Source organism: Callospermophilus lateralis, unplaced genomic scaffold (assembly GCF_048772815.1).
Source record: "Callospermophilus lateralis isolate mCalLat2 unplaced genomic scaffold, mCalLat2.hap1 Scaffold_1930, whole genome shotgun sequence".
Taxonomy (NCBI): Eukaryota; Metazoa; Chordata; class Mammalia; order Rodentia; family Sciuridae; genus Callospermophilus; species Callospermophilus lateralis.
Window position 1 is genome coordinate 164,327 of NW_027512945.1, and position 23,011 is coordinate 187,337.

A 23,011-nucleotide genomic window follows, 5' to 3' on the forward strand; every position below is an offset into this window, starting at 1 on the left:
CCAGAGTTCTGTCAGAATTATGATTCTTTGTCTTACAAAAGTAGAGGATATATTTCAATCAGTGTATATACTTTTTGTTAGCTTAAAAAATAACTTTTTACTATGTAATTATATACTATTCTTAAGAGTCATGAATTTTTGGTGGTTGTGCCAAGATTAAAATATAAATAATAAATTCTACATTGGAAAAAACATTTTAAGGTAGTATTTGTTTTAAAAAATTGGTAAACTGGGTAGTCATGGTGGTGCATGACTGCAATCTCAGTGGCTTTGGAGCTAAAACAGGAGGATCACAAGTTCAAAGCAAGTATCAGCAATGGCAAGACACTGTGCAACTCATTGAAACTGTCATAAATGGAATACAAAATAGTGCTCAGAATGTGACTCTGAGTCTAATCTCTATGACCCACCCCCCCAAAAAAAAATTGCTAAAATCCCAGGAGCATGCCTGTCATACCACCGGCTTGAGAGGCAAAGGGAAGAGGAGAATTAAAAAAAAAAAAAACAGGCTTAGAAACGTAGCAAAACCCCACGCAACTTTGTGATAACCCTTTCTGAAAATTAAAATAAATAAATAAATAAAATTTTGGGGATGTGACCCGGTGGTAAAGTGTCCCTGTGTTCAATCCATAAATTCTCCAAATGGTAAACTAACTATCATGCAAATGAAAACAACAAAATATATTTATATTTTTAAAAATCATTTAGTTAATACATACATTTCATTTTCAGATGCCACACACAAGCAACCAGATATCTAAAAACAGGTTTTATATTAAAGTTATGAAACTTGCAAATGTCTCTCAAAACTAGATCAAGACTTCTCAGCAGACTAGACACTTTCTATTGAGCTGCTTGTGCTATCACTTGGATGTTTCTTAACTAAACTTTTCCTAGATAAAAAAAAAACTGCAAAAAAAAATTTGAAACTAACAGGGATATCCTCCATGCAAGCCTCATAGATATGCACACATATATGTCTTGATATTATATACCTCTTTTTGCCACTTCATAAATTATAACATTTTCGTGACAAATTGAATGGAAGAAACACTTTATGATCATATGTCATGGGTGAGCTGTATTTGGTCCTGTAAGGAACAGATTTATCTGTGAAATAATTAGGGTTACTACTCTCTGAACAGAAGGATAAGAACTGTCATGAAATTCAGACATTTCAATGATTCACTGAAGACAATTTATTTATTTATTTATTTTAGGTACCAAGTTTTTTCATTTCTAACCAATAATCTGGACATGTCTCAACTTTTTTAAATCTCTTTTTGTTAGACTTTTAATCATGTAATGACATGAGACAGCGATTATGTCACAAAGAATGATAAATATATCATGGCAATCCCCATTTCAAAACGGTACAATGATATCACCATTTAGATATCGGTGACTTGTGAATTTTTACTGTAGAAATTATAATTGTTTTACTGTAGGGGACTGAGCATCCAAAACTAATAGTCACATTTTAAACAAATCCATAAAATTAAAAATTATTATTAAATTTTATTAGGAATTTTGATTTGATATGCTCTAATATTATTATTAGAGCAGAGTGAATAATTTTATTGATACTTGAATAATAATAATTAATTTTATTGTTTTAAAATTTTAATACATTTACCAAGTTCAAATACATTATTTCATTCACATTTTAACATATTAAGTATGAGCAACTATGGTTGCAAGAGTTTTTTGTTTGTTTGTTTGTTAGTTTTTGTGTTGTTGTTGTTGTTGTTTTTCAGAAAAGCCTTTAAATGAAAAAAAAATAACTGAATTGGCAATTTCAGGTGGATTTCCCAATTTTTCACAGCAGAATTAATTAAAGCACTGGGTGATGGTCACTGCACCCAGACATCATTTTCAATATAGACCTAGAACATTATCAGGAGAGCATGTCAAGATTTACAACATCAAACAAGGGTTAGATATAAACATAGATATTAGGCCAGGGTAAAGAGCTCATGAATTACATCTTGGAGCATTTCAAGTAAAACATCTGAACATATACTTTAAAATTTAAATGAATACATAAATTAAGACTGAAATATTTCACAAAAATTTTATAACTGAAATATTAGATCGTTATTTCATACAGAGCAACTTGTAAATTACAGAGCAGACATCAATTGTAAATGATCCAAATGCTAATGAAAGTTAAATGATAAACCTTGTTCTAAAAGATAAGCATTGCAAATCTAAAAATAAAAAAATTCTCAGAAATTTGAATTATTATGAGAGGTATGAGAGGTGACATGATGGTGCATGTGGAAAATTCTACAACATACCTATGTGACGTGATCACAGTCAAAACACAGGTGCATTAAATTATTTTATGAAATTACCTTCACACCATGTATAAAAACTATCGAAAAATTATAAATTTTTGAAAATTCCAATGCCATCCACAAGATATTTCTGTCTCTCTGACTCTTAAAATAAAGTTATTATATCTAAATCTCTTTGAATATTCTCATTTGAAGCATTTGGATAAAAAATATTGAATTCTAACAAGTGAGGACTTAATGACACTAATGAAACACTCAGAAATGGGTAAGTATCAAAATAATTACACTAAATGAAATAAGTTAGACACCAAAAACGGTATTGAGTAGTTTGATTTATCTAAGTTCTTGATGATATAAATTTAAGGTACAAAAACAGCAGAAGAAGAAATATTTCTGAGAATGTGGAAATTGATCCATAGGGTATACTTATATCAAAACATACTCATACGTAGGATAAATGTGTGTGCATAAATCTAAGTGTACCTAAATGAAGCTATTAGAAAATTTTAGCTATTAAAGCAAACTTTCACTTCGTTGACAACTACTCATTACAAATGTAAGAGTTACCCTTTAACATTTTCTTATGTTGCAAAGCAATCCACATTAGATTTAACAAAAAAAAAAAAAAGACAAAAACTCTGTTAAAATAAATTGGACACTCCAAACCTTGTGTTTTTGAGAAACCAATGGCCACACTGAGCTTCTCAGTTATGGACCTGTGCTCTCTGCAGAGCTACAAACACCATCTTCACCATTACTTCAAAATCTTAGAATGTTTTCTCTTGAAAGCAGTTGTGGTGAGCAGTAAACTGGTAGCATGTCATACTGGTTTTTCTAATTTATTTATTCATTTCCTCATTATTTTTGACAGAAAGCCTATTTAGCGTCCTCTATGTCTTGAGATTTTTACGCCTTGGTTTTATTTGGAGGGGATGAGGGTATAGAGATAATATAATGCTCTTTGGATTTGACAGGAGAAAGAATGAAAAGAGTCTCTACACCCTGTGTTTTCAGGGATGTGCTATAGGAGAACCATCAAATTTCTGTTTGCCATTGTGAAGTTGAGTTGATTTCCCACTTTGTTATAATTTAGAAGATGCAGAAAATAAAGGGGATAATGAGAGGTGCTTGGGTCCATGTTGACTAGGTGGCAGATGAGGTAATGGGTAGAGTTTGCTATAGAGTTCAGCTTATTGAAATAAGTATATGTGGGTGCTGAGAGACTGGCTTAGTATCACTCTGAGAATATGTGCTTTGCTAGTTTGCAGAAATGGAAAAAAAAGAGGCTATATATAGCTCAAGGCAAGTATATGTGTTAGGTTTCTCAGAGCAGGAAACAAACCAGACCTCTGTGTAGGGAACTAGGCAAAGGGAATTGGCCTATGTTCCTGTGTGGAGGGGAGGTTTTTCTGTAGAAGACCAAGCCACCTAAAAATTGCTAGCCTCGGTACCTGTACTTTTCCATATTGCCCTTAGTTAACTGGCTCTCTCTTGACTCCACCTGCAAACCAATAGTACACCTTCTATGGTATAAATGCCAGTGCATATTTCTACACTAATCACACCTCCCTTTATGAATCTTCCATCATTCTTTAATTACAGTCTGCCTTGAGATAGTAGGGGTGCCATCCATCAAGACCAGTTCACTGCAAACACCATAGTTTCTACCTATCCCCCACTCACTATCAATAACTTCTTAATAAACAGAAAGTACCTGTAAAGGCTCAGTGCTATCACTATACAACACTTGAATGTTCAAAGTCAGTCATATTATCAATGCAAAACAAAAGGTCAACCACCAAAATCTACTTCTGTCAAATGTTATTATCTTTGAAGGTAGTGTTTTAATTTTCTTTTAAAATGAATTATTAAATTTTTCAGTATACCTTTATGTATTAATAAGATGTTGGGGATTGCTTAATTTATGACACCACTTAATGACCTAATATCTATGTTATTATTTTTTTATGTATTCATTTTTTAAATTATTTTTTAAATATGATAACATAATGCATTACAATTCATGTTACATGTATTTATGCTTGCCTTATGCTCTATATAACCTCTTTTTCCCCTTTTTTTCAAACTAGCAAAACACATATTCTCAGAATGATACTGTGCCAGCCTCTCAGCATGCGTACATTCTTATTGCAATAAGCTGAACTCTTAAGCAAAACAAACCCATTACCTCATCTGTCACCCAGTCAACATGGACTAAGCACCTATCATTATCCACTTCATGTTCTGCATCTTCTAAATTTTAGCAAAAGTAGAATATCAACTCAACTTCCTTCATTTATTACATGTATTGAACACAATTTTTCATATCTCTGGTTGTACACAAAGTAGATTTATATCTTGTGTGGCTTCATACATGTTCTTAGGGTAATGATAAAAATTACATTCCACTGTCCTTTTTACCTCCATGCCCCCTTCCTTCCCTTCTCTCCCCTTTTATCCTTTTCCTTATCTGAAGTTAATGTAATCTTTCCATTCTGTTCCCTAACACATAATGCTATGAATTAGCATCCTTACTGAGAAATCATTTGGTGTTTGTTTTAGGGTGATTTGTAAATTTTACTTAGCATTATATTCTTCAGCTCCATCAATTTTTTCTGCAAAAGTCATAATTTTTTTTCCCTTTAATGGCGAGTAATATTCCATTGTGTACATATACTACATCTTTTTCCATTTATCTACTGAAGGGCATCTATTATGGCTACACAGTTTAGCTATTGTGAAATGTGCTGCTATAAATATTGATGTGACAGTGTCCCTGTAGTATGCTGTTTTTAAGTCTTTTGTGTAAGAACAAGGAGTGGGATTGCTCTGTCAAATGGTTCCATTCCAGTTTTTTCAAGGAATCTCCACACTGCTTTCCAGATTGGCTGCACCAATTTGAAGTCCCACCAGCATTGTATGAGTGTGCCTTTTACCACACCCTCACCAACAATTATTGTTGTTTTTTTTCTTAAATGACTGGAGTAAGATGAAATCAGAGTAGTTTTGATTTGCATTTATCAAATTGCTAGACATGTTGAGCAATTTTTTATATGTGTGTCAATTGATTGCATATCATCTTTTGAGAATTGTCTGTTCAGTTATTTGGCTCATATGTTGATTGGGTTATTGTTGTTTTGGTTTGCAGATTTTTGAGTTCTTTATATATTCTATAACTTAGTTCTATATCTGATGTGCATGTGGTAAGAATTTGTTCCCCATTAGTAGGCTCCCTATTTACTTAACCAATTGTTTCTTTTGATGAAAAGAACCTTTTTAATTTAGATCCATAGTATTTATTGTTGCTTAATATAAATCATAGTGCTCTGAAGTCTTATTAAGAAAGTCAGGCACTAACCAGATAGATTTGGGCCTATTTTTCTGTTAATATACACAATGTCTCTGGTTCAATATTTAGGTCCTTGATTCAATTTGGGTTGAGTATTTTGCATGGTGAGAGATAGGGGTTTAATTTTATTTTATTGTATATAAATTTCCAATTTTCCCATCATTATTTTTTGAAGAGGATATCGTTTTCTCCAATGTACATTTTTTTATGCTTTTTGTCAAATATAAGAGAGCTCTAATTATGGGCATTGGTCTCTGTGTTATCTATTCTATACCATTAGTCTACAAGTCTATCTTGTTGCCAATACCATACTGTTTTTTGTTATTATTGATCTGTAGCATAGTTTAAGGTCTAGTATAGAGATGCCACCTAATTCACTCTTCTTGCTAAAAATTGATTTAGCTATCCTGGGTCTCTTATTTTGTCAGATAAATTTCATGACTGCTTTTTCTATTTCTCTGAGGAATGTCATTGGGATTTTGATTGAAATTACATTAAATCTGTATAGTGCTTTTGGTAGTGTGGTCATTTTGACAATATTAACTCTGCCTATTCAAGAAAAAATAGATCTTTCCATATTCTCATGTCATCTTTGATCTTTTTTCCATAGGGTTCTGTAGATTTCATTGTAGAGTTCTTTCAGCTATTGTTATGTTGATTCCCAAGGATTTTATAATTTTTATACTATTCAAAGTTAGTAGTTTTTCTCATTTTCTTTGCAGAAGATTTTTTATTGATATTCAAAAATGCCTTTGATTTATGGGTGTTGATTTTGTATCCTGGTACTTTACTGACTTCATTTACTAGTTCTAGCACTTTTCTGGTGGAATGTGTCGAGTCTTTTAGGTATAGAATTATATTGTCATCAAATAGTGCTAATTTGAGTTCTTCCTTACTTATCCATATGACTTTAATTAATTTTATTTGTCTAATTGGTCTGGCCAGTGTTTCAAGAATTATGTTAAATAGAAGTTGTGGAAATGGGCATCCCTGTCTTATTCCAGTTTTTAGAGGAAATGCTTCCACTTTCTGCCTTGGTGTCCTAGAATGGTGCTCCCCAATCTTGTGGCCATTGTCCATGTAATCCATCAAATTGACAAACTCAGCTTTTTTGTCACAGGATCTATATGCCAAAATATCATGTGCTTGAAGCTACTGAATTAGGCACGATCGACACAGAACATTTCCATAATCGTGAAAATTATTGAATGATGATGTTCTATAAATCACCAGGAGCAAATATTATGGATAATATGACCTATTGAGAGTTCAAATCTAGTACCTTTCAACAAATACCTTGCTAACTGTGTTCCAATATAAATTTTTTGTTAAAAAAGAATAAATAAAGAAATAAATAAAATAGAGTGGTGTGGATACAGCTATCAGGTGCTACATTAATGAATTCTGTTTTAGAGCATCCACCAGGTTTTACCTGGCCTCTTCCAATCACAGGATTTCAAGCACCTCCCTGGAAGGCCCCCTCCCATTCTGGTAAAGGCCTTTGACTCTTATGGTGTCATTTTTCAGAATCCCTCTTACCTTCTAGGCTAACGAGGAAACTAGCCAATCAAGAAACCACTACCCCGGCCACTCCAGATAATTCTTGTGCATGGGAATTCATAGCCATCCTATGAGTATGAAGCTGCTGGCATTGGTACCACAGTTAGAAAAACACTGCTCCAGCAGACTCCAACATCTGGGACATAGGGGTGTTTTCATAACAGGTCCTAGTAGAACATGACTCAAGCCCACTTAGTTATAAGCTGGGGATGCTGCTGAAATAAGACACAAACCACCACCACCAACAACAATAACAATAACATAAAGCCCTCTACATTTATGTGGGGATTTTTCTCTAAAAAAGACCTTGAATTTTTAAAAATTATCACATCTCCATATGGCTTCTGCCAATAAACCCCTCAATGATAAACAGTTTTTTAAAAGAATATTTTCAGAAATATTTTTTGAGGAAGTAAAGAACAACCCACTTGGGAACAGTACAGAATGTGAGCACTTTTTTGCTCGATTATAACATAAAATTCTACTGAAGCTGTGGCAAAGACCCTTCACAGAACTCAAGAACAGACAGGAGATTTCCTCCTGCTGACATGCTCTCAAGTCAGAGCTGCACATAACTTGGATTCTCTTGAGGCAAAGAAGGCCCAAAAGGTCATTGAACTAGCTGTTCTGTCACAAGGGGGGAATATATACCATAAATTACCAAATAATACATCTAATAAAACTAATAATTACAAAATGCTATCTTTAACATAGTTTGATTAAATTTAATTTTGAATGAAAGTGTTTAATCTTTAGTACACCATATTTATCTTATTGCTGATAGATGAGATTTTACTGCCAGAAAGTGATAACTTAATGATCTCTGTTAAAGAATGCAAGTCCAAGGAGACTTCAAGCATCAAATATTTATAAGCAGACTTGGTGCTGTGTCCCCATGTAAAGGTAGCAAAACTCCTGTAATGAGGTGGATGCACCCCTATATCACCTGACCACAATGATCTCATCTGAAAGAGACCAGAAGTATGGCAAAACTTTGAACCTCAAAAAATCTTAGAGAGGCGAGGCCACAATGATGTCTTAGAGTCAAGTTCATGGAACACTGCCTTCATGGCATACATTAAGAGTGCCTGGGTGGCAACACACTATCCCATGCTAGGTCTTGTGAAGAGCAAAATACTTACCCCTTTGGCACAGCCCTGCGCATGAGGCTATGTGTTGAATTCCCTGCTCTTGCTCCATTGCTCACTCCTTGATTGGTCACTGCAGAAATTGCATTGGTGGCTGCCTGTAATCTGCTAAGCTACTGCCTGAGTATATATACATGGTAACTTCACAATAAAATGGGACCTGTTTCCTGCTTGATGTCCAGAGGTCTTTATTAGTGACTTCACAGACACAGTCTCTTCTACAATTTTCCGTGAAACCCCTTGCTGGACGAGAAAGAGCCCACATAAACATCAGTACACAGCATTTGTCTTTTTTTGAAGGATCAAAAAAAATCCTTGTAATGTAACTCTCCTGACCTCTAATGAATGTCAGTATGTTTGCATTTCCATCACCACATCATCGATATTTGGATATTTACTCACTTAGTCTTTGTTCCAGAGAAGGTTATTCTTCCATTAGAAATGACTGGGTGATCTTTTCTTTTTTTTAAGCATTTATTAGGGTGGAGATAATGAAAAGAACTTTCTGTATCCTGCCATTTTCTACGAATGACAGTTCCTTCATACTATTTTAAGCAGGATTCAGCTTGTCCATGAGTCCCTTTTTTTTCTTTTAATCTATGCAGAAGGTTTTACTTTTCTTCATGCTGCTTTTCACATCATACCTACAAGTCAACTGATGGAGCTATGCTGAGTGAGAAAAAAATACCAATAAATTGATATTAGGTAGGCCTGCCTACATCTTCCATGGAGGTTGTAACAACTGAGTTGTTGCCTCAGATTATTGGGAGAAAATAAATTCAGTTTAAACTCACTAAGCTTGTAATATATTAGCCTAAATTCACTCTCCACAGAGAATTTTAGGTCCTCCAAGGCATCTATTCACCACAGGATTTTGCAAAGTAACCATGGATGCACTAGCTACAACATAAACCAGGGGATCATCCCATAATTTATTTGAGACCGAACCAAACCAGTAACTGTTCCTCTTCTGCAGGATTCAACACCCTCACCATGAGAGTCATATTCACTAATGAAAAAAAAAATCTAGTACAATTTTCAACTGCATTGACCATATGCAACTTTGGTTTGATTTTGATCAAAGTATTTATTTAATCACTAATGAAACATTTTAACTGAAAAAAATAATGACATACACTTTTAAAAGTATTTATTTTCTAAATGTTTATTTTCTAGATGTAGGTGGACACAATATCTTTATTTAATTTATATGTGACACTGAGGTTTTAACCCAGTGCCTCACATGTGCTAGTTGCTCACTCTACCTCTGAGGCAAAATCCCAGTCTCTCGTGATATACACTTTGATGTCTACGTTTTTGTTTAAAAGAGTGTTTTGATTCTTCCAAGTTTTTCTGTGGATAAGCAGTTTACTTATTTTATTTATTCTACTTATTTATTTTCTTTGCACCTGTAATGAAAACCAGGGACACTTAATCACTGAGCCACATCAATAGCCCTTTTATCTTTTTTATTTTGAGACAGAATCTTCCTAATTTTCTTAGGACATTTCTGAGTGGCTGAGGCTGGATTTGAATTATGATCCTCCTGCCTCAGCCTCCCAAGCTTATGGGATTACAGGCATCATTTTCATTATGTTTAAATAATTTGACATTTTATGAATATTTAAAAAAACGTGCCGAACATTTGGAATCTTTAGTTGTAGGCAAATTTTGAAATGGGCACAAACACTGGTAGGATTAACTAGTTCTTGTGTTCTATTCTATATATACAACAATATATGATATGATTCAAAATTACTAGAAGAAAATAAATGTGATAAACAAAATGAGAAATGATAAGTATTTGAGGAGGCAAAATGATAATTACACCATTATTATCAATATATGTGTCAAATTACTATATTGTATGATAAAGATATACTTGTGTCAGACTGGAGTGGTGACTCAGTGATAAGCACTTTCCTTGCATGTGTAAGGCACTGTGTGCAATCCTCAGCACCACATAAAATAAATAAAGGTATAACAATTATCTACAACTAAACAAAGAAATTAAAAAAGATATATGTGAAAATTAAATTATAAAGTTATGAATAGTTGCACATATATATCAAAGTATTTTCCCCAAGATATGTATTAATTCAAAAGAAAAATATAGTAACTTTATAGTGGATAGACCCTTTAGACACCAGCTTAACTAAGTGATCAAGGTCATCACCACCAGTAATCAAACATGTTGGAGACATGAGCCTCTTGATATGGTGAGCTGAGAAGGAGCCAGCACCATTTCTGTGGTATTGCCAAAACTGCAGAGCCTCCCTCTGATCTTGAGAAAACACAAGGTAACCCACAGTTCTACAAAACACTTACTCCTCAGTGCTGTCAAGATCATGAAAGATGAGTATAGACTGAGGGAATGTCACCAATGTTAAGATCTGTAAACAAGTCAGGATGGCGCCTGGCATTTTGCCAGAGGGAGTGGTTTGTGAGGTGGTGCCAGCAAGCCATTAACTGTGATTCGTTGACTGCTGTATCTAGTTTATGTTAATTAAGATAATCTGTGTGGAATGTATATATACCCCTCCTGTCTTACAATAAATGGCTCCCACTCCTGCTGTATCAATCTACACAAGTTGTTCGTCACCCCCTGGTTATTTTGCTGCAGCCTTACTGCGGCAACCAATTGATCAGGGACACAAAAGAAAAATAACAACTAAATGTAGTGTGGTGTCCAGAATGGGGTGATGGAAGCAGGAAAAGATCTTAGTAGAAAAACGGGAAATTCCAATAAGAGTTGTTTTGTTTTGTTTTAGGTACTGGGGATCTAACTCAGGACTGCTTTACCATTGAGCTACATCCACAGCCCTTTTTAATTTTCATTTTTTTTTAAATTTTGAGACTGGGTCTCATTAAATTGCTTAGGGCCTTGTTAATTTGCTGAGGCAGGCCTCGAATTCCCTATCCTCCTGTCTCAGCCTCCTGAGCTGCTGGGATTACAGACATGCACCACTGTACCCAGCATCCAATAAGATGTGAAGTTCAGGTGATTGTACTGAACTAAGGATAAGTTCTCAGGCTTGATCATTTACTAGGGTTATGTAAGATGTGAATATTAGGGAAGGCTAGGTGAGGGGTGTACTGAAGCTATCTGTTCTATTTTTGGCAACTTTTCTGTAAATCTAAAATTAGGTCAAAATAAAAGGTTTAAAAAAATGCCACTTCGAAAATTTAGGGCAGATGCCTGGAAGGCCTCATGGGAAATTTCACTGCTCTGCCTGTCTTTGGATTTGAGATTGGGAGACCTCCTGTCCTCAGAGCATTAAAGCACCCACGGAGATTTATTCAGTCATTCTGGCCTATGGTTGGCCAAATGGCTTATACCTTTAGGACAGACTGACCCCCCTTTCTCCTCTGCAGTATGGAGCCCTGAGCCCCCCACCCCACGTTGGGATTCTCATCCTGGCTGGCAGAGGCTGCGAGGTGAGGCTGCAGCAGTCTGGGGAAGGCTTGGCAGGTGAGTGAGAGGGTGCTCCAGAGGGAGGGAGGCTCAGACAGTGTTTAGCTGTAGAGTGGGGCTTAGCAGAGGCGAGGGGAAAAGGGAGGGGGGCTCTCCTTCTCAAGGGGCCCTTTCATGTTGAAATCAGCCGTCATGAATGCTGGGGGCCCAGGAGCCCAGGCGTGGGAAATGTGAGAGCCCCCTTATGTCCCCTCATGTGACATGTCGTCTGTGGCTCCCAGCCGGCCAGCCAGGATGCATTAGGAGAAGTGTCGGTGTGCACCTGGGGTGGGGGAGGGTCCCATCAAGACATTGACCCACTCAGGGAAGGGAGATTTGAAGAAGCAAGTTCTAGACTCTCCTGGTGCTGGAGGGGAGGGTGGACTGGGCACCCTGTTGGCTTCAGGATCAGGGGTGGGGCAATTGGCAAGAAACCAAGAGAAGGTCGGTGGGGACCCACGTGGCCTCAACATGCATATCGAGAAGTGTTATTTCTGTTCAGGGCCCATCTACCCCGGCCACGGCATGATGTTCGTCCGCAATGATTGCAAGGTATTCAGATTCTGTAAAACCAAATGTCATAAGAACTTTAAAAAGAAGCGTAATCCTCGCAAGGTCAGGTGGACTAAAGCATTCCGGAAAGCAGCTGGCAAAGAGCTTACAGTGGATAACTCATTTGAATTTGAAAAACGTAGAAATGAACCTGTCCAATACCAGCAAGAACTATGGAATAAAACTATTGATGCAATGAAGAGAGTTGAAGAGATCAAACAGAAACGCCAAGCTAAATTTATAATGAACAGATTGAAGAAAAATAAAGAGCTACAGAAAGTTCAGGACATTAAAGAAGTCAAGCAAAACATCCATCTTATCAGAGCCCCTCTTGCAGGCAAAGGAAAGCAGCTGGAAGAAAAAATGGTACAGCAGTTACAACAGGATGTGGACATGGAGGATGTTTCTTAAAAATCTTACTCTATAATCATTTCTATGTGTACATTTGAAAATCTCCTTTGGAGACTTAGAATTTAATTCTAAATAATTAATTTTTATATAAGGTCACTGAAGTGAAAGGTGATTACAAATACTGTTCTACATTGCTATCTGCAAAGCATCAGATTATGGATGTTAGATTGCACCTCATTGTAATGTCTTCATTGATAGACATGCTTATGTAAATCATGAAAATTTTCTTTATAAATGCACAAGTGGATTGTGGACACAATGGTCATGCCTTTTGGATAATGGCACTAGGCAGCATTTATGTAATAAGTAATTACAAAAATTTATGGCCAGTGATAGGTAAAATCAAATTTTCTTTGCAGTAAAATGTTCCCTTTATTATGTTATAGAAGGGAGGATACAACAATCTCAAAATGTATGGCAATCTCAAAATCATTTATTTTAGTATTTTCTGTTTTGATTTATTAGCCTAAATGAGCATAATGGCCAAATACCATGAAGCCTAGTTATGCTAAGCTGTTTTGACCTGGTTTACCTGTTGTTGGCAGGTAGTTGTGAGTGTTTGTGAGGAGAGCTGACTAATCTTTATTTGAAATGGCACTATATTATTTCTGTTTTAGAGAATACTCAGTTCTAATTTGTGATTCCTGGTAGAGCAAGCTCCCTCCCCCCTCCCCTGATGTAGAAGCAAAGAAATCCTAGTGTCTTATAATTTGTTGCGGAGTTTTCTTTCTTTTTAAAAACAGGTTTTAATTGTTATGGAATATAGAATTTATGAGTATAACATCTGCCCATTTGTACATAAAATAAAAACATTTTTAGTGTGTGCCTATATATTATTTAAATATACTAAAAAATATGAGGTATTTTTACTTGGAAGAAAATAACTTTCTTTACACATACTACTTTATTAGGAAATATAGTTAATTAAAGAGAAATATATGCTTAGCAAAAAAAAAAAAAAAGAATCCAAGAGAAGGCTCTAGTCCCAACCCTCTCCAATGCCCTGAGTAGCCTGCTTCTCGCCAGCTCTGAAGGTGCAGACCCTGCTGACAAACCTCCAGGGACAAGAAGCTCACTCTATCCTGGGAGAGCATAGGGTCCTGGCATTGGTTCCACCTCTGGATTCAGTTTTCATTCCCAGCCAGGAAATCTGGGACATTGGACAGGGGAGGCTGTGGCCCCATCTTCCCTGGTACACTCTCAGCCCAGGAGTGACCCCTGCTGTCCGGACAACCCTGGAGGTGGAGGACTATGCTGGCTAGCTGTGCATGGATTGTGCTGGGTGGCCCTGCCAGCCCCCTCCCCACCCCGCATTCTGTGTTGCTCTCCGCTGGCCTACAAGGTTCTCCTCAAATGTACTGCCACAGGAGGGAGGTGGGTGAGACCAACATCTGGACCAAGGGGACATCATTGGCACCCACAGCTGGAGCTATCAGCAGCCAATGTTTACCCAGACATTATTTGCCTTTGTAAGTTCCTGGCCCCCAACATGCCCCCCCCTGAGGACAGGGTCCTGAGCCTCCTCCCCACGACTGGGCAGGGACAGAACCGAGAGCGCCGTGGCTGGCTGGAGTTCAGATCCTCCCAGCAGCTTCGGCTGCCTGAGAGAAGAAAGGGCTAGCCAGCTGGGCTGTCCCTTCAGAGGTGTGGGCACGAGTAGGACAAGGCCATGGAGAAAGTGTGAGTGGACCCTGGACACAGCGTGGAGCAGAGAGGAGGGCCAGACCTCTGGAATATTTCAGAACCTTGCTGGCTGACCTTGGGTCAGTCTGTTCCTCTGTATCCTGTGCCACCAAATGGGAAGATTTCCTTGCCACCTGATTGAAAATAGTCTCTGTTTTAGTCAGCTTTTTTGCTGCACTATGGAAGGACCCAACCAGAACAATTATAGAGAGGGAAAAGTTGCCTTGGGGGCTCAGGGTTTTAGAGGTCTCAATGCACAGACAGCAGGCTCCATTCCTCAAGGTTTGAGGTGAGCTGAACCTCATGGCGGAAGAGTGTGGTAGAGGGAAGGGGCTCACATGATGATCAGGAAGCAGAGGGAGGCTCCACTTGCCAAATACAAATATATATCCCAAATAATTGGCCCATGACCCTCCTCCCCAGCCACACCCCACCACTTCAGTCACCACTCAGTCAATCACTATCAGGGGATTAATTCACTGAGGGGTTAAGACTCTTACAACCCCATCACTTGTCCTTCAAAACCTCTTGCATTGTCTCACAGCTAAGTTTTTTGGGGACCCCTCACATCCAAACCAGAACAGCCTCCTGCCACACCTATCCCCTCCCGTGCCTGTTTGCTCTTTCTAGCGTATGTTCCAACATGCACCCCTCTGCTGGAGCACGACAACCAGGAGGGCAGGCAGGACCTCACTTTACTGTCACTGCTCCCTGGCATCCAACCAAGCTTCCACAGCTCTTCCCTAGCTTGCCCCTCTCATTCAATCTGCTTCAAGTGACATTGTGGATTGGGGTTAGAGAAGGACAGACCATGTTCTGTGGTGGCAGGCTCTGGCCAGAGAAGTTTTCTCCTGGAGCACAGCGAGTCCCAGGTGGGCAATAGCGTGGGAAAGAGTATTATGCCTTCATGATAATAGAGTACGCATTCACATGAGGAACCAGATTCAGAGATGTTCTGTAACTTACCTAAGGTCACACAGCCCCAATGTTACAGAACCAAGATTTGAGCCCCTGTTCAAGGTTTCCTCTTTACTCTGCTGCCTTCTGTAAAAGATGTTCGAAGTTCTCATTTGATTTCCCAGGACACTTGTGTCCCACACTCCATTGTATCTATACATTCTTTCTATATCATTGCACCCTCAACCCCAACCTGGTTGATGAGCACAGAAGACAACATGAGCCCGATTTCACAGACCAGAGAGAAGCCTGTAGCCACGCAGCAGTAAATGGCAACATCTGAACTAAGCTCAGGTCAGCCTCATGTTGGCACATTGCCCTTAGCCTTCTTCCAGGCTGGGACTAAGCTTTCAGGTCTCATTGGCTGGCATGGGGCTCCTGACCTCCCAGCCTGCATTAACACACTGTGCTAAAAGCTTCCCAGGGACCTCACCCTGGACAGAACCTGCTCCCTTTACCCCATCCACAGGGTCATTTCAAAAACCCCTGTTGGCCCTCCAGTGAAGAGGCAAAGGGTGTCCAGGCTGCCAGGGCCCAGGAAACAAGGTAAACCTTAGGCTACCACGGAGCACCTACAAAATACTCAGACTAAAGGCAGCTGCAACTTGACTCTTGCTGAAAGCCAAGCATCAATCTAAAGAATATTTACTGCATCTCTGCAATATGCCTGGCATTTCATGAAATCATTTTTTTTTATTTTGTGGAATTGGGGATCAAACCCACAGGTGTCTTTATCACTGGGCCTTATAACCCTGGCCCTTTTTACTTTTTTATTTTTATTTTTTATTTTGAGGATCTCACTAAGTTGCCCAAGCTCACCTGAATCTTTTGATCCTCCTACCTCAGCCTCCTGATTCTCTGGGATTACCAGGAATGTGTGTTTTTTAATCTGAAATACTTTTATGAAAAGGCATGCATTAGTCCAGTGCTTGCTATGTGGGATATAGTCACCACATAAAATCCATGTGAATCTTTACACAGTCTTGAAAGAGGGGCTACAGATATCACCCCCATTTTGCAGATAGGTAGAGTGAGACTCAGAAGAGCCAAGCCACATATCCAGGATCTCCAAGGTAGCAAGTGGCAGGGCAGGGAATAGAACCCAGGTTTTCCCAACAAAAAGGCTATGTCCTTCAGGCCTATAATCCCAGCAGCTTTGGAGGCTAAGGCAGTACGATTGCAAGTTCAAAGCCAGCCTCAGCAACTTAGCAAGATGCTAAGCAACTTAGCCAGACCCTATCTCTAAATAAAATATAAGAAGAGCAGGAATGTGGCTCAATGATTGAGTGCCCCTGAGTCTAATCCCCAGTTCTTAAGCCATGTGCTGTCTGTCCCTTCCTATGAGCAGAGGGCCCTGCACTTTAGCCTCACCTCCTCAGACATGCTTTTAGGAGCACATCCTACTTCCCCATGTCTGGACATGCTCACTTGACAAGTGGGAGGAACACTGGGGAGGCTCCTAAGCAGGCCTCCGGCTATGGGGGTGGACCCAGGATGCCCACCCTTGTCACACCAAGTTCAACCAACAGGTCCCACTCACTGTCCCCCAAATCAAAGGCAGTCTGTGTAGTAAGGAGTCCCCTTCATGATGGTCCCTCAGAGCTCCTGGGGGCTGCCTGGTGGCGGCTAGGAGGGGACTGGGGGGATGTCCCTCCCTCTGGGTATTTGGGAGCTGGTGTCCAGGGAGCCTCCAGAGGATGTTGATGTGGAACTGGAGCCACTGGCCCTTCCCTGTACATGATGAGCAGGGAGTGTGTTGATGTATATGCTGATTTCACTATCCCACACACCATTACCATCTAGAAGTTGGCAGACTTCTGGGTGGGGAGTGATAGGGGAGGGAATTTACTAACTTCCTCATGTGTGTGGTGGCATCCTTTACTCTTGAATAAAGGCCAGGGACCTGATTCACTCTTGGAGGCCCGAGAATAGAGGCACCGCACTCCCTGGGTTTCTCCCTCCCGTCCACCCTCCTACTGCAGAGGTCTTGCCCTTGGCCAGGGCTCCCTCCCCACTTCTGGGGGTGCCAGGATGATGGGAACCCAGCTGTCCACCTTCCCCACAACTCCACGCTTCCCCATCCCATGGTCATGTACAGGGAGCAAGAAATGGACATCTTGGTGTGGGAGGGGTGAGGTGCAGGTGCCTCGAGGCCAAGAGGGAAGGGAACCCAGAGGGCTTCCTGGAGAGGGAGGTTAGGGGTCCTTGCTAAGGGACGTCTTCGGGGCGGGGAACAGCCTGGGCAATGGCTGAGAGGTGGGGCCACCAGCGGATGTGAGGGGCTGGGCGGGTGGAGAGGAAGGGGAGGGATGGGTGGATGCTTCTAGAACAGGCCTCCCCCAGTGGCAGCCCCTGTCCTCTCTACCCGTGCCCACTGATAAGGCCTGGGCAAGGACAATGGGGTCAGGAGGGATGCCCGAGGCTCATTCATTGCCCAGGGTCCTGGCGGGGAAGCCAGCTAGGAGGGCAGCACAGCAGGGTCCCCCCGAGCGCTGTCCTGGTTGACAAAGGCGGGCTTGGGGCAGGAGGGGCTGGAGAGGGTGACATTCTCCCTTGAGGCCATCCGTGGCCTACTCCCCCAGCACTCAGGAGACACAGGACAGCTGTTCAAACACTGATCAGGGAGTGGGGCACCACGAGGTTGGGTGATGGGAGGTGGGGAGGCCACCGTGACTGGGTGCGCTACGCCCCGTGTGTTTGGCCTGTGCTGGACGGGCATCTGCTGGGAGTGGGGGACGCAGGGCAGAACGAGGGTCTGTCCCCCTGTGTGCACGTAAGTGGGCTCATGAGTAAGACAGAACGGGCGTGGGGGGGTCGGTGCATGCATCATGGGGTGGGTGCACATGGTCTGCGCATGTGCAGGTGGACCGACCCTGCCGGTCACTTCTGCTTGGGCAGTGATGCTGGTGCAGGGGTGTGACATCCACGCTAGTGTGCATGCGCTGGCCCACACGCATGCATGTGTGTATGCGTGCTGCACTAGAAGCGCAGTGTGACAGGCCGACATGGTGGAGGCCCGAGGCTGGCTTTAGTCCTGGAGCCCACGAATCCCCAGGGCATTGTCCCTGTCGGTGCCCAGCAAGTCCTCAGGCCCAATACCTTCGCCCCTCACCTTGGAGAGGGAATAGAGGTGACCCCAGGTCCTCCCTAGAACAGTCTCCGTGAACATCCGTCCCATGCCTCTGCACCCCACTCCGGACTGCGCTCACTCCAGAGGTGCAGGTGACGGTGAGGGCAGGTGGCAGTGGTGCCGGCACGAGGCAGGTCCGTGTGTGTCCCTGAGCCACAGCCTGGCTGGAAAGCTGAGGGGACCTGATTCCTGGTCTCCATTGGCCAGATTCCCTGCCTGCCCTTCCAGGACAGTCCCCCAGAGACACCAGAGCCCCGCCAGGGGGGACCCTGACCTAGGAGTTGGGGCACCCCAGGCTCATGGCCCTGGCCCGCTCCCACCCCTTCCCACCTCGGCCTCCTTCTTGGTGAAGAAAACACCGAGCTTCAGCCCTTGGGCGACAGAGGTGCCTGAGCCCTCCAGGTTGAGCGGAGATGGAAGGGACTGGTGTGGCTCCTCTCTCCTCCTGTCTCTGGGTCTCTCCAGCCAGTCATGTCCCCACTGCTCACACACTTTTTAAAATGTCAATAGACTGTCACTCACTTTTCTTGTTATACTTCTTAAAATGAGGGTTTCCTCTAGTCGATGGCGGGAGGTGACACTGGAGTCACGGGCTTGGCATTATTCCTGTTGAGAGGAGATGGACTGTGGAGAGCTCATCAGCTTTCATAGTAACTATTTTATTTATAAGGATTTTCCTAATGTCATGAATGTGCCATGCCTGGCTTCTTTGTGCCCACTCTGGAGAGAAGGGGGGACTGAGCATGGCCCAGGTGGGGTGGCTTTCTTTACCCCGAAGCCCAGAATCCTAGAGGAAGTGACCTTCAGCAGTGTAATGCAACAGTTTCTAATTGCACACTGCTGGTGGTGGGGAGCTAACTCCCGACCAAGATGGCCCACCTCAGGTACAGTCTCCAACCCCTTTCCTACCCTCACAGGCCCTGGTACTGTTCTCTGAAGCGAGGGAGGAAATCTCTCCAGAGTCCCACTTAGGGTCCTTCTAGGAATCCCTTCCCGCTCTGAAATACCCCCATTAGTCTTTTGAATCTCTCTCCATCCCTTCACCATCTTACTGAGTCTCCAAAATATACCCAGAATTCTCTTCCCCAAGATCAGGAAGACCAATTGAGACTACTGTGGGTTACCAAGACCAGTGTCTCCCAAGGTCACTTCTGAAATGTCTTCATTCTAGTCACATTTATAAGGATCTTATGTTCAAATGAACGTTGCAAGTGCTGGGTTAAAGAAATATTAGAAACTTCCTTTGCAGAAGGACTTATCAGGGCTTATATGACTCATGTACCTGAGACTCTCCAAACCAGATACAGGAGGTTGAGTTTGGGTGCGTCTGGACTTGTCAGAAAGTCATGCTAGAAGGGACACATAAACTGCTCTAGAGTCAGATCTGGGTGAGAAATCCAACTCTGCCATGTGTTACCTTTGGGACCTGAAAATGCCTTTACCACTCTGACCTTCAGACTCTTCATCTGTCATGTGAAAGATCTTCATCTCTGTGCCTTGCTTGTTCAACAGGTGGAGCACAAGAGAAAGAAGTCAATCAGTTCCCAAACTGCCTCATCTGGTGCAGCTATCCCCAGGCACATCCTGGCTCAGGCCATCCTCAACTCCCCACACAGCCTCAAATGTACCAAGCCCACTGCTGCCTCAGGTCTTTTACACATGCTAAAAATCCACTTTCCAGGTACATCCATATGATGCATGGTAGGGGCTCAACAAACAATGCATAAACTGCTGTGAGATGGAGGCCCTTGATGTCTTCCCCTGCTGGCCACTATCCTGCTCATGCCCATAATCTGATGAGGCCTGAAATCTTCCCTGTCCTACCCTGAGGCTGGAGCAAGCAGGGCCTCCCACGCATGCACCTGAAAATCACCATGAAGGCAGTTTCCAGGATCTCCCTGGCAGGGAGGATGTCAGCTGGGAGCCACTGGGCCGTGCCCAGGCCGTGCCCCAGGCCCCTGGACCCTGCTCTGGCTCATCTCTTCAATGGTGTCCCTTCTGCTGGCTGCCTGTGCTGGCCCCTGACTTAATCAATCTCGGACAATTGGCCACAGGCTTGTTTCCTTAAAATGAGGTCACCTTTAAGGATCTCTGACAGGACGTGGCCCCACCTCCTCAGAGCAGTGGAGACATTGCAGCTCAGGTAAGTGAACATTGTCTTAAACCAAAAGGCTGGCAGGGGGCTCTCTTCTCCCCCAGGCTGAGTGGGCCTCTCAGGACCAGGTGAGGCATCCCCCGTGAGGGCACACTGTCTGTGTCACAGAAGGCTCCACTCACCCAAGTCTCCTCCTGCCATAGGTGGATCATATGTCTGATGTTCTCCTCCCACTTACTGCATCTTTGGTATGAGGGGTCAGGAGTAAAACCAAATGGCCCGGGTTTAAAACCCCTATGGACCTCTTTTGAGCTGTGTGATCATTGGTAAGTTAATAAATCTCTCTTTGCCTCAGTTTCTTTCTTAAATGGAGACACTGGTGTGTCTCCTGGGGGTTTTTTTATGCAGAGCAGTCCCTAGCACATAGGAGGTGCTGCATCAACGTGGCTGCAATGACTATTAAGGCCATTTTTGGATGTTGTGGGTGGAGTGGGGTGGGGAATTCAGGAAGGATCAGTGTGAACTCTTCTCTGTTAATTCATTTTCTTTTTTGTGGGAGGTATGGTGTCAGGGGCTAGAAGAAAATTCTCCTTCAAAGAATAGCCTGACATTTACAAGAAACAGCCCCCTGGGAGACATCCTGCCTGGGAGACATCCTGCAGCTACCTATCTCCCTGGAACATCCTGTGGTTATCAGGATCATCAGACATCTTGCAGCTGGCAGTTTTACCACCCACATCCAGCAATTGCTGTTTAGAGAGCTTCCCCATCCCCAGCATATAAATACCCCTGTGTGAAAAATAAAAGTTTGCAGCTTGATCAGAACTCCTGTCTTGCTGTCATCCTTTGTGTCTCTTGTCCCTTCATTCCTCCCCACCTAGGTTCACCGCCCACGTTGATGTGTTCTGCAGGTCAGAACATTTGGCACCCAAAGATTGGGGCTCGAGCCTTTGACTGAGAAGAAACGCCGTCCTCGGGGGAGACTTGGCCAAGCGGAGCTCGCGATCGCCTTGCAAACAAGACCCAGAAACAGATCCAGGAGGAGAGTGGGGACGACGCACAGTGAGTGACCCACCATGGGACAAGCAGTTTCGTCACATGATTTGTTTTTGTCAGGCCTCAAGGAGGCCCTCTGCCACAGCCTATAGGACTTACCCATCCACCTCCCTCCTATATCCCTCCTGCCTTTTGTGCTCTGGCCCATCAGGGGCCAACTGCCCCATCAGATATTTTTTCTCCACTTCCCTTGCCTAACCTGGCTCCCTTGCACAAGTCTCTCCAACATAGATGGGAACAGATCCAACTTTTAAAAGAATTAATATCCCTTGATTCTGAGCTCCGCTCATTAGCCTTAGGCACAGAGTCAACCCAAGCTGGCCCAAGGTGGTCTAATACACAGGTGAAGCCACACCATCGGCCTGTTCTCGCCTTCCCAGTCATCCACAGGCAGATAGATAAGCCCGCCCAGGCTGAGGACAAAGAGGAGGATCAAGTGGAGGAAACAGATCCAGGATTCATAGTTTGTCCCTGGTGAGCAGAGTTCTCTCTCTGCTTCTTCATTGCCATATGGTGAGCTGCTTTCCCACTCCCTACACTTCCCCCACTATGATCTGCCTCACCTTGGCCCCAGAGCTATGCAGTTGGTGGTCAGTGGAGTGAGACCTGAAACTATGAGTTACATAAACTTGTCCTGCTCTAATTGTTGTTGTTAGATTTTTTTGGTCACAGTGATGTAAAAGGCAACTAAATCACAGATTAATTTATCCAGCAGTTAATATTAAAGGCAGTACAGCATTTGAGATATGGCCTGGGTATATTTATCTGCTTTCAGCCTGATATACCATGGGGATCAGGAGCAAAAGCCAGGGTAGAAAGATTTAAAATACTTGCAGGTTTTCCAGAAATGAAAACTTTGTAATGTTGGGGCCAAGGATGGTGTGGTTGGTAAAGAGATTAGTTCCATTACACAGAAGTCACCTTTCGGCATCTCAGGAATGGGAAGGACACCACCCTTAGCAGGCTCAATGACTTGTGGAGAGATTATCAGGGTGCCCTGCGTGCAAAAGGCAGCCTCAGAATCCTATGTCCAGATTCATTTTGCTGTGTAACTAACATCATATGGGCTCACAGAGGCCATGGTCTAGGTGGGTCTGGCTACTGTCTTCATTCTCAGCTGACCTTGTTATTGTCCATGTGATGCTGGTTATCAGGCTTACAGAGTGAAGAGTTGAGGGGTTGTGAAGGTTTGCATTCATACTTCAGAGGAAACGCTGGTTACCAGGATGTCCATATCACATTCAGAGTGCAACCCAGTAACCCCAGAAACAGTGATTTATCAAACTATGAGAGTGGAGCCAGTGTTGTTGTGGAGG

At 42.2% G+C, this 23,011-nt stretch overlaps 1 pseudogene; it reads left to right on the top strand.

Moving 5' to 3' along the window:
* Positions 1 to 12,282: 12,282 nt before the first annotated feature.
* On the top strand, positions 12,283 to 12,988 carry LOC143387352 (putative ribosome biogenesis protein RLP24 pseudogene; annotated as a pseudogene).
* Positions 12,989 to 23,011: the final 10,023 nt, after the last annotated feature.